The sequence below is a fragment of the Pristis pectinata genome, chromosome 7 (assembly GCF_009764475.1).
Source record: "Pristis pectinata isolate sPriPec2 chromosome 7, sPriPec2.1.pri, whole genome shotgun sequence".
NCBI classification, from domain to species: domain Eukaryota; kingdom Metazoa; phylum Chordata; class Chondrichthyes; order Rhinopristiformes; family Pristidae; genus Pristis; species Pristis pectinata.
The window spans coordinates 87,690,908-87,702,966 of NC_067411.1; positions in this window are offsets into that span (position 1 = coordinate 87,690,908).

The following is a 12,059-nucleotide window of genomic DNA, read 5'->3' on the forward strand; positions in this document are numbered from 1 at the left end:
CTTTAAGGGAATACATGAGTGGACCTAGTTTCTTCAGTTAAAGCCATGAAAACAGTTTAAAAATGTTTGTTTGTTATTCACATCTAGTGGCGTAATGGTGACATTAAATTTGTGTTGCATTAAGGTTGACGCTGTTGCTGAATATCTTCAGTCCTTTGTCACTAGGCATATCAAAAGTAGGATTGTATTCGGAGTAAGTCAATTTAGTTAGCCTGTGGTTAGTGAAGTGCATGAGACGTACATATGTATTATGAGACTGAATTTCCAGGCCTGATGTAACTTTCAAAAGCTGATGCAGTTTGATGTAACAGAGAGATTTAAAATTATTGTGGGATAAAGTTTGCCCCAGATTGCCCTTGGTTATCTTCAAAGAAGCAGTTGGGTAATGATTAATGTCTTTGATCAACTCTTGCAGAGCTTTGTCAGATTCATGACTTGTAGAAGTTTTCAGAATACTTATTCCCACATTTCTGAGAATTTTGGAATTTTATTTATGCGCAACCAAGTATTATGTATTGTGAGTGAAAGATAAACTGCTGGAGGAACTTGGCAGGCCAGGCAGCATCCATGGAAGAATGGTCGACATTTCAGGTCGAGACTGCATCAGGATTGTGAGTACTTCAGTATAGAATATTTTCTGTAAACTGTTTGCAACCATTTTTTCCAGGTTTTGGTGAATTGGAAGGAAATGTGCAATACCTGAATATAGGTAAGAAGTAGAACTACACAGCAGGTTTGTTCATTCCCAAAATAAAAGACTGACTCTTCATTTCTTTGCTAGCTTTTCATGCATGATTCCTTGTGCTTCATTGTTTAGAACTAATGCATGTTGACAAGATGCTTTTTTTAAAAAATATATATTTAACATAGGTTCTCTATAAATTACTGCTACAAGCAGAAATTGTTGATCACATTCTCAGGATTTATCAATTATCAATCTAAGCACGATGGCTTAGAAACTCTTCTGTGCAGTGTAATGTTTTGTGTGCTGCCCAATGGAATTTAATCTAAAACCCAATCTGTAAACATGGTTCATAACTGGTTTGTGTAGGATGGTGAATTGACTCCAGGTCCTTCATGCATGTGATTTGTCATAGCTTTATATATGTAGGGTTAAATTTTATTGGCTAATGATTTGATAAAATAGGATAACTCTTTTGAAAACTCTAAGTGGGACACGTTGCATGAGGTATTTTATTGGATTTCTGAACTGCAACATAGTTTAATCCTGGGGACTATCCACAAAGTCCTTTGTGTGTTTTCTATCATGTGAATTCTTACTGACTTTTCTCAAGTACTTGCCCTTCCCTATCAAGTAAGCCATCATCTCCCCTATCCCCAAACACCCTTCCGCCAAAAGCCCAAATGACTTTTTGATTCCTGCAACCTTCAATATGTTATCAACTTCCATTTCTGTTCATCTTTCTCGCAACACAATTTGAACCCTTTCAATCAGCCACCCCCCCCCCCCAAAGAATGCTAAAATAGTCCCAATGCAAGGCAAAAGTGATATTTCTTCTTTAAACTATTTGTGGTGTGTATTCCTTGTGAGAATTCTCTGTTTAGAAACCCTTTAACATGGTTGGCCATGCCAGTCTCCAGCAGCCCTGTTCCTTTGCTGCTCAGTTTGGTGGTGTCCACATTTAACTTTGCTCTTGTGGACAGAGTATCTCCAACAGTACTCTCCTCCTGCCCACACTGTTACATTTGGAACCCCCAAGGATTATCCTGGCCTCTCTGGTCCTCATCTACACACTTTCTCTGCAATATTATCCGAAGGCACAGGACTAGTTTTTGTACTTGCATTGATGACATCCATCTCTATCTCCTTCACTGCTTTCATGCTGTTTCTCTGCTTATCTGACATCCTGATTAGGCTGAGTTTGAATGTTTGTGGTAGAAAATGTGAAACCTGAAATAATTCTCTTTGGCTCCCTACAACATTTCTGTATAATCACTAGAAAATCCATCCCTTACTCAGCTATTATATCAGCCTGAGAAAAAGTTTGCACTCAACCTCTGTATTCCAATTGATACTGAGACTACACCTTTATCATAGAAAGTATAGCACAATACAGGCCCATCGGCCCACAATGTTGTGCCAACCTTTAAACTCTCGCCTAAGCCAATCTAACCCCTCCCCCCCACATATCCCTCTATTTTAAATTCCTCCATATGCTTATCTAGCAATCTCTTGAATTTAACCAATGTACCTGCCTCCACCTCCGCCCCAGGCAGCGCATTCCATGCCCCAACCACTCTCTAGGTAAAAAAACCTTCCTCTGATATCTCCTTTGAACTTCCCACCCATTACTTTAAAGCTATGCCCTCTTGTATTGAGCATTGGTGCCCTGGGAAAGAAGTGCTGGCTGTCTACTCTAGCTATTCCTCTTAATATTTTGTATACCTCTATCATGTTTCCTCTCATCCTCCTCTCCAAACTTCATATTCTCTCCATAATAAGGATTATCTACTTTACAGCAACATATTAGCACACCTTCCTTACCCCCATCTGCTGAAACTTCTATCCTTGACTAAGTCAGAAGACAAAGGCATTCCAATGTTCTTCTTGCCAGTCTGTCATTTATAGTAGAGTCATACAGCATGGAAACAGTCCCTTCAGCCCAACTGGTCCATGCTGACCGATCTAGTTCCATTTGCCCACGTTTAGCCCACATCTCTCCAAACCTTTCCTAGCCATGTACCTGCCTCAACCACTTCCTCTGGCAGCTCATTCCACATACTGACCACACTCGGGTTCCAATTATATTTCTCCCCTCTCACCTTAAACCGATGCCCTCTAGTTCTTGATTCCCTAACCATGGGAAAAAGACTATGCGCATTCACCCTATCTATGCCCCTCAATTTTATACACCTCTATAAAATCACCCCTCATTCTCCTACCCTCCAATGAAAGAAGTCCTAACCTGCTCAACCTCTCTCCATAAACACAGTCCTGGCAACATCCTTGTAAATCTCCTCTGCACTCTTTCCAGCTTAATGGCAACTTTCCTACAGCAGGGTGACCAAAACTGAACACAATATTTCACATGTGGCCTCACTAACATCTTCTACCACTGCAACATAACATCCCAATCTCTATACTCAGTGCCCTGACTGAAGGCCAGCATGCCAAAAGCCACCTTCACCACCCTGTCTACCTGCAATGCCACTTTCAGGGAACCATGTACTTGTACCCCATTGCCATCTCCAGTATCTCCTCATAATTGTGGGACTCCATCCCAGGCAACTTCCTGGTGAAACTTCCATCTTTGCCTTTGTCATATTCTGACTCAGTCATTCCAATCCTCCTTTTGCCAGTCCGCCATCCTCAGTACTCTGTTAGGCTGTGACAGTTGTCCCTTCAGCTCCCTGAGCTGAGAGGATCACTTTCTCAAAATCCAAAAATGGGACATGTACTCCTAAAAAAAAATAATGCTGGTGTTGGTTATGTATGTGGATTTATTATCTGCACATGCATGAAGTGAGAAATTATCCCCCTTGGGTCAACCCATACTTTAGTGATGTGGGAACTTGATTGCAGCTGGCTCCCCTGTAGGAGATGCCCGCACATCTAAAAGATCAGTATTCTCCTCCTTCATGTTTATCCTCTTCTCCATGGCAGCATTTCATGCAGTTATTCTGTGGCTGCCATGGGGGTTAAGTACAAAGACATTCTTCCTTGTGATTGGTGTGGTAATGACATAGCAGTGAGGTTTCAAGCAACTCCCAACAGGAACTGCAGATGGAGATGGACAGGGTGGTGAAATTGTTCTGTCTACAAACCACTAAAGAACTGACTCAAAATACTTTTTGCTCAATATCAAGAATTTTATCAGGAAGACTGAATGGACATCAACATCACATGCAGGCACTGGATGCAGCATGTATTTAGCGTAACAGAAGAGGATGAAATCTAATTTCTAGGCAACTATATTCCATATTTAATAATGACAGTTAAAACTTGTCATCATTATCAATGTGTCCTTTTATTCACTGGACATCAGAGCCTGAATACAAATTGAGCAATGTTTACAGGATCTTTCAAATTCCCCTCAACAGCTGCCCTGCCTTGTCAAAAGACCTTTTTTTTTGTGTTTGGTCATACTGATATGTGTAGTACAGCTATGTATTGAAATAAGACTTGAAATTTCTATGTAACATTTATCTAAACCAATCTTTAAAAAGTATGCCAAATTAAAGATCTCTACAACTTTTCACACTGCTTTAACTCCAGTGACTGTATTTAAAAATGTTTTGAGATTGACCTCTAAGCTAAGCCACTTCTCAAGAAAATGGTGTTCAAATAGTAGTGGGGTTGGTTCAACAGATTGGAAAGTATGGATAAAGTAAAAGGGAAGGAGACTGCAGGAGAGGTTACTGAAGTCTCCAGAATAAGAGAGAAGACAAAGTTTAGAAAGAGATAAGAATTTAACTTTGTGCAACATGGAGACAAATTTGAGAAGAGGGGTGGTGAATACATGCAGTATACAAAGCAAGGTAGATGAACTTATAGCGCAGTTAGAAATTGGCAGGTACTATGTTGTGAGCATCACAGAGTCATGGCTGAAAGAAGATCACAGCTGGGAGCTAAATAGCCAAGGATACACATCCGATCGAAAAGACAGGTAGGTGGGCAGAAGGGGTGGGGTGTCTCTGTTGGTAAAAAAATGAAATCAAGCCTTTAGCAAGAGGTGACATAGGATCAGATGTAGAATCCTTGTGGGTAGAGTTAAGAAACTGCAAGGGTAAAAAGACCCTGATGGGAGTTACATACAGGATTCCTAATAGTAGCCAGGATGTGGGGTACAAATTACAACAGGAGATAGAAAAGGCATGTAAGAGAGGCAATGTTACGGTGGTCATGGGGGACTTCAATATGCAGGTTGACTGGGAAAATCAGGTTAGCACTGGATCCCAAGATAAGGAATTTGTAGAATCCCTACAAGACAGCTTTTTAGAGCAACTTGTGGTCAAGCCCAGGAGGGAAAAGGCAATTCTGGATTTAGTGTTGTGCAATGAACCAGATTTGATTAGGGAGCTTAAGGTAAAGGAACCCTTTAGAGGCAGTGATCATAACATGATAGAATTCAGCCTGCAGCTTGAGAGGGAGAAGCTAAAATCCGATGTATTGGTATTACAGTTGAGTAAAGGTAACCACAGAGACATGAGAGAGGAGCTGGCCAACGTTGGTTGGAAGGGGACCCCAGCAGGGATGACAGTAGAGCAGCAATGGCAGGAGTTTCTGGGAGTAATTTGGAAGACACAGGATCATTTCATCCCAAAGAAGCAGCAGCATTCTAAAAGGAGGATGAGGCAACCGTGGCTGACATGGGAAGTCAAAGACAGCATAAAAGCAAAAGAGAGGGCATACAATATTGCAAAAATCAGCAGGAAGCTAGGGGATAGGGAAGCTTTTAAAAACCAACAGAAGGAAACTAAAAAAGCAATAAGGGGAGATAAGATGAAATGATGGTAAACTGGCCAATAATATAAAAGAGAGGCAAGAGTGGACATCGGACTGTTGGAAAATGACGCTAGAGAAGTAGTGATGGGGAACAAAGGAATGGCAGATGAACTGAATAAGTATTTTGTGTCAGTCTTCTCTGTGGAAGACGCCAGCAACATAAGTGTTGTCACTATTACTGAGGGAAAACTGGAAGGTCTGAAGGTGGGTAAGTCACCTGGACTGGATGGACTACACCCCAGGGTTCTGAAGGAGGTAGCTGAAGAGATTGTGGATGCATTAGTAGTGATATTTCAAGAACCACTAGGGTCAGGAATGGTTCCAGAGGACTGGAAAATCACAAATGTCACTCCACTCTTTAAGATAAGATTTCTTTATTGGTCACATGTACATCGAAACACACAGTGAAATACATCTTTTTGTGTAGTGATTTGGGGGGCAGCTGCAAGTGAGGGAGGCAAAAGACAGGAAATTATAGACCTGTTAACCTGACTTCAATGGCTGGTAAAATGTTAGAGTCCATTATTAAGGATGAGGTTTCAGGGTACTTGGAAGCACATGATAAAATAGGCCAAAGTCAGCATGGTTTCCTTAAGGGGAGATCTTGCCTGACAGATCTGCTGGAATTTTTTGAGGAAGTTACAAGCAGGATAGACAAAGGAGTGTTAGTGGATGTTGTTTACTTGGATTTTCAGAAGGCCTTTGACAAGGTGCGCATGAGGCTGCTAAACAAAATAGGAGCCCATGGTATTACAGGAAAGCTACTAGCATGGCTAGAAGATTGGCTGACTGGCAGAAGGCAAAGAATGGGAATAAAGGGGGCCTTTTCTGGTTGGCGGCTGGTGACTAGTGGTGTTCCGCAGGGGTAGGTATTGGGTCCGCTACTTTTCATGTTATACGTTAATTATCTGGATGATGGAACTGATGGCTTTGTGGCCAAGTTTGCGGATGATACAAAGATAGGTGGAGGGGCAGGTAGTGCTGAGGAAGGAGAGTCTGTAGAAGGACTTGGACAGGGTGGGAGAATGGGCAAAGAAGTGGCAGATGGAATACAGTGTAGGGAAGGGTACGGTCATGCACTTTGGTGGAAGGAATAAAGGTGTAGACTATTTTCTAAATGGAAAGAATTCAGTAGTCGGAGGTGCAAAGGAACTTGAGAGGCCTAGTGCAGGATTCCCTAAAGGTTAACTTGCAGGTCGAGTTGGTAGTAAGGAAGGCAAATGCAATGTTAGCATTTATTTCGAGAGGACAAGAATATAAAAGCAAGGATATAATGCTGAGGCTTTATAAGGCATTGGTCAGACCACATTTGGATTATGGTGAGCAGTTTTGGGCCCCATATCTAAGGAAAGATGTGCTGGTATTGGAGAGGGTCCAGAGGTTGTTTACAAGAAAGATCCTGGGAATGAAAGGGTTAAATTATGAGGAGCGTTTGATATCTCTGGGCCTGTACTCACTGGAGTTTAGAAGGATGAGTGGGGGGATCTCATTGAAGCCTACCGAATAGTGAAAGGCCTGGATAGAGTGGACGTGGAGAGGATGTTTCCAGTAGTGGGAGAGTCTAGGACCAGAGGGCACAGCCCAGAATAAAAGGATGTCCCCTCAGAACAAAGATGAGGAATTTCTTTAGCCAGAGAGTGGTGAATCTGTGGAATTCACTGCCACAGGTGGCTGTGAAGGCCAAATCATTGGGTATATTTACAGCAGAGGTAGATAAATTCTTTATTAGTAAAGGGTGTCAAAGGTTACAGGGAGAAGGCAGGAGAATGGGGTTGAGAGGGAAAAAATAAATCAGTTATGATTGAATCATGGAGCAGACTCGATGGGCTGAATGGTCCCATTGTTCTGCTGTAATACCTGAGCAGATTGTTTTTGTTTAGCTTTTGCATTATCAGTTTTTGTTTTCAAATCCATGTTTGCCACATTGCCAAAAATGTTTATTTTCTTTAGTTTGTGCAGTTCAATGCTATCATTAAGAAACAAACTACTTTTCTGTTTTTCAAGTTTAAGGATGGTTTAAGAAGTGTAACATTCTGCAAAACACCATGGAAAGAATATAACAATTTTCTCACCGTCTGTAGATGGTATTGGGCCATTGTTCCTTTCCCAATGATTTGATCACTGCCAAAGATTCCTTGTCTATTGCTGGCATAAGTGAAAGCCACTAAGTTGCTATGGATCTTATGAACACAATTCAATCTCTTGAAAAAAAATGTCTCCCTGCTTTTATTCTGAAACTGAAAAAATAGTTGAAAATTTTAGTAATCATTGTTTCATTTTATGGTTTTTCACAAAATATTGCAGTTATAGGTCATTTCTGCTAATGATTCCCAACTACGATTCTGCTTTTTTTTAAGTAACCAATGTATTCTTATCTATAATCCATGCTGACATTATTTCAATAATCAGAGATGAGGGATGTGAAGCATATTAAAACCTAGCACATAATTTATCTCTGAATTTGTAACTACTATCCCATTATGATCTCTGCAAAGGACAAATAATCTGAATAATAAATCTCTGAACAATGGAGAAGAGCATAGTTTTCTTCTTCATTGCACTGTAAAATGTAGCACTTCTTAAATTGGCAATAACATCTATGCTGCATACAGCAAGTACATTTTCAGTTACAGCCACAGCTTTTGAGCATTCTCATATTAATTGGGATATCAGAACTGCTAAACAGAATGATAAATATTTCACGTGTGCAGTCTGGAGATTTTTAGGAATGATGCCCTTGATCTATGTGGTAAACCACAATTATCTTCCCTACTGTGAATTTCTTTATCTGGTGTTCATTGTATTCTTTGAAAAAGTAATATTTGCTGTGGATAAAGCAGCTTTGGTGGATGTACTTTGTAAAAACAAAAGGACAAAACAAAGCTGCAGAGAATGTATGCAGGCTGAGTAGGCAAAGCTCTGGCAAGTGGTATATAATATAGGAAAATGTAAGATTGTTCATTTTGGCAGAGAAAATATCTAAATAGTGAGAGAAGGCAGAGGTAATGAGATGCAGAGGGTAACATAATGCATAATCCACAAAATGCTAGTATACAGGTGTAGGTAGGCATGGTAATGTAGCAGTTAGCGCAATGCTATTACAGCACCAGAGACCTGGGCTCAATTCTGGCTGCTGCCTGTAAGGAGTTTGTGCGTTCTCCCTGTGTCTGCATGGGTTTCCTCTGGGTGCTCCGGTTTCCTCCCACATTCCAAAGACGTATGGGTTAGGAAGTTATGGGCATGCTATGTTGGCGCTGGAAGCAGGCTGCCCCGGGAACACTCAACGCAAGAGATTCATTTCACTGTGTGTTTCGATATACATGTGACCAATAAAGATATCTTACCTAGTAAGAAATTGGGAAAGGTAACAGAGTGATACTATTTACAGAGACATTGAATAAATTAGGGATGCGATGATTCACTTGTATAGGGCATTAGTGAAACCACAACTTTGGTACAATGTATAGTATTGGTGTCCTTTAACATTCTTCCTTAATGTATTGGAAACAGTTCAGAGAAGGTGTACTAGACTAACATCTGGACTGGATGGGTTGTCCTATGGAGAAAGGTTGGTCAGGCTAGGCTTGAGTTTAGAAACTGGAGTTTAGAAGAGCAAGAGGAATCTTTATTGAAACATGCAAGATTCTGAAGGTTTTTGATAGGGTGTCTAGTAAAGAATGTGCACTCTTGTGGGAGAATCTACAGTTAGGAGTTACTGTTTAAAAGTAAGGGGTCAATCAGTGTGTGTTTCCTATTTATGCAACCCAGCAGCCTAAAAGTGAATTAAACTTTATTTCATATTTATTTTCAAATTTATTTCCAAATTACTTGCGCTATGTTTTATTTGTTTTGCTGCCTCTATTCACCCAAGCCAGCAAAGTTTAAAAGGAATGTTTAAATATGATGACTTTCCTACCAGCCAAATTCCATTATTAGATACTGAGATCAATCAGTTGCAAGACAAATGGAGAATAATTTTACTTTCCTTAAAGGTGCAATTGCACTTTTTCTGTTTTTATTTTTAAAACGGAGTAAAACTGCATATCTTTACTGTAGAATGACAACAATATTTTTCTATTTGGATAAACTTATTAAAGTTTTCATCGCTGCTTTTGAAAATAGTGGTACATGTTTTATCTAATGTAACTGTCAGCTCAGTTTGATGAACTGGCATTTGATTTTGTACTGATCTGATAATTTCATGCAGGTGTATAGGCAGCATTGCCTCCCAGGTTTCAGGCAGGTGGATACAAAAAACAAGCAATGAGAGGCACTCCTGTGGCTGGAAAAACTCAGCTTGCAATTTGTACAAAGTTGATGAGTAGCTAACCAGTGGCCCTTAAAGTAACTGCCTTTGCTTTTGTATCTTTCTTTTAAAAGAAGAAAATGTAGTCCATACCTCATGTGAGATTCAAATTATGGCTTCAGCAGATGATGTAGTTTATTGACAGCCTCGTTGGTGAAGAAAAGGAACTTGCATTTACTGTATTCGGAAGCAACATGAGTGAAGTGCACCCTGTCATTATGGTCTCCTATGCAGTGTCCTCCCTCTTCTTCCACTTCTGGCAGCTGCTCCTGCTTGATGGTGTTTTGGTGTTTGCCTTCATTCTCAAGCCTCCAGTTAAATTTGAAAACAACTTAAATGTTCTCCGAGGTTAAGAATGACAGTATAAGAGCATCCTAAACTTTCCAGTGATATACTCCAAAATAAAATATAGAACTTAACTAGCAACCTGAAATAATAAATTAGAAGCAGATCTGTAAGCACAGCTTCTCTTTAAATAATTCTGGAAATGGTGTCCACCTTGGTGCTAGTTACTACCATGTTGTACAGTGCTGTACAATGGTGCTTCCTGAAACTGAAAACTGATCCTACGCATCTAATTAAATTATTGAGAGCTTTAATGTTTCTAATGTGGGTTTCTTCCACTAACGAGGAGTAAAATGATATGGCAGGCAGTACATTTCTAGTTGGAAATGTTTTGTGCTACGTGGCCCAATTTCTAGGATCTCAAGGTTAATTTTTCATCATAAATTATTAATAAGCTTTTATTTACAACTTAAGTGTGTGTTGGTAATTCTAAAGTAATATTGAATTGGTCATTAATAAATCATAATTCATAACCTCTTATCATAAATGGGTACAGTGTCTGTACCAGGATAAAAATCTAAAACACTGTTGAGAAATCATTCATGACCTGCATGTCTGGTTGAGTTCAAACCTCATCTGACATTTGTATTTTAACATTCTGATAATGTAAACGGTTAACCAAATATCCTGAGGTGGTCTTGTTCTGTTTCATTGGAAGAAGAATGTAGAAGTACCAGTCCTTTCTTGTAGAAGTGTACCTGAGGTCAGTCTGTTCCAAAAAAACAGATTGTGGTCAGCCGAGAATATTTATTGGAAGTAACAGTAGAGGCCTAAACTACAAAATATTTTTAAATAAGAATTGTATTAGTAAAAGGTCTGTTTGATACATTAAAAGCCATTAGTTCTTGGAAGATTTTTTACTTCACAGAAGTGGTGAGAACAGATCAGTTTGTATTCAATATTTTCATTTTAACTATTGCATTTCTTCAAGTGAAGGGACCAAGTTGAGAAGCTTTAATGGATATATAACTTCTGTTTTAAAGTTATGATTTTACAGTACATTATATGAATTAACACTTCTGGATATGGAGACCCAAATAACCTGCAGAGTGAAATTACAAGCAATGCTCAAACTATGGATTCCTGCATATTTTAATACAGGCTTTAAAAGCACAAAAACTCTTGCAACTTAGAACACAATAAGCCTTGTGGGGTTTTCTGAAAAGAAAACAACTTTTGTTAGATCGGCAGGTCTTTACCTAGCATTCATAGTGGCAGAATAAACTTATTATAGTGTTGAATACTGGCATGTTTTTATCCCAGGGGTTAGAGTGGTTTATTGCTTGCTATGGATGCTGAATAAAGAACTCTCTATTTGATAAATTTTCTCCAACATCCAATCAGATGACATGGTTCTGATTGTTGGCCTCCACTTTCTTGGCTGCTCCCCATATTATCCAACAACATACTTGATGAATCTATGTTTCACGGGGGCCCAAAGACTCAAATTCCTCAAAAGCAAAATTCTTCCTTATCTCATTCTTAAATATGTGACCCTTTAAACTGGACTATGCCCCCTAGATCATAGCATCAGCCCTTAAATCACCCAAAGAACAATAAGATCATCTCCCTTGTAGTTCCAAAGAGCACAGTTCAATTCCATCATTTTAGTGAATCTTCTCTGTATTGCCTGCAAAGCAAGTATATTTATCCCTAAAAAAGAGACGAAAACTAGCATTAACATAGGTGGAGTCACAACCTTGACTTGTACAGCTGCAATGATACCTCTTACTGTTATACTATATTCCCTTAACTTGTACAAACTACAGCAACTTCCCAAATTACGTAAATTTTTTTGGACAAGTGAGAGAAGCCACCCTTTGAGAAGTGGGTTGCATCAACTCTCTCCCGTATCCTTTACCTTGCTTTCTGATGATGTATGCACTTCTTTAAAATGGTTTGACTTTAGGGAACAAGGGTCGATTGATGGTGTTTGTGTTA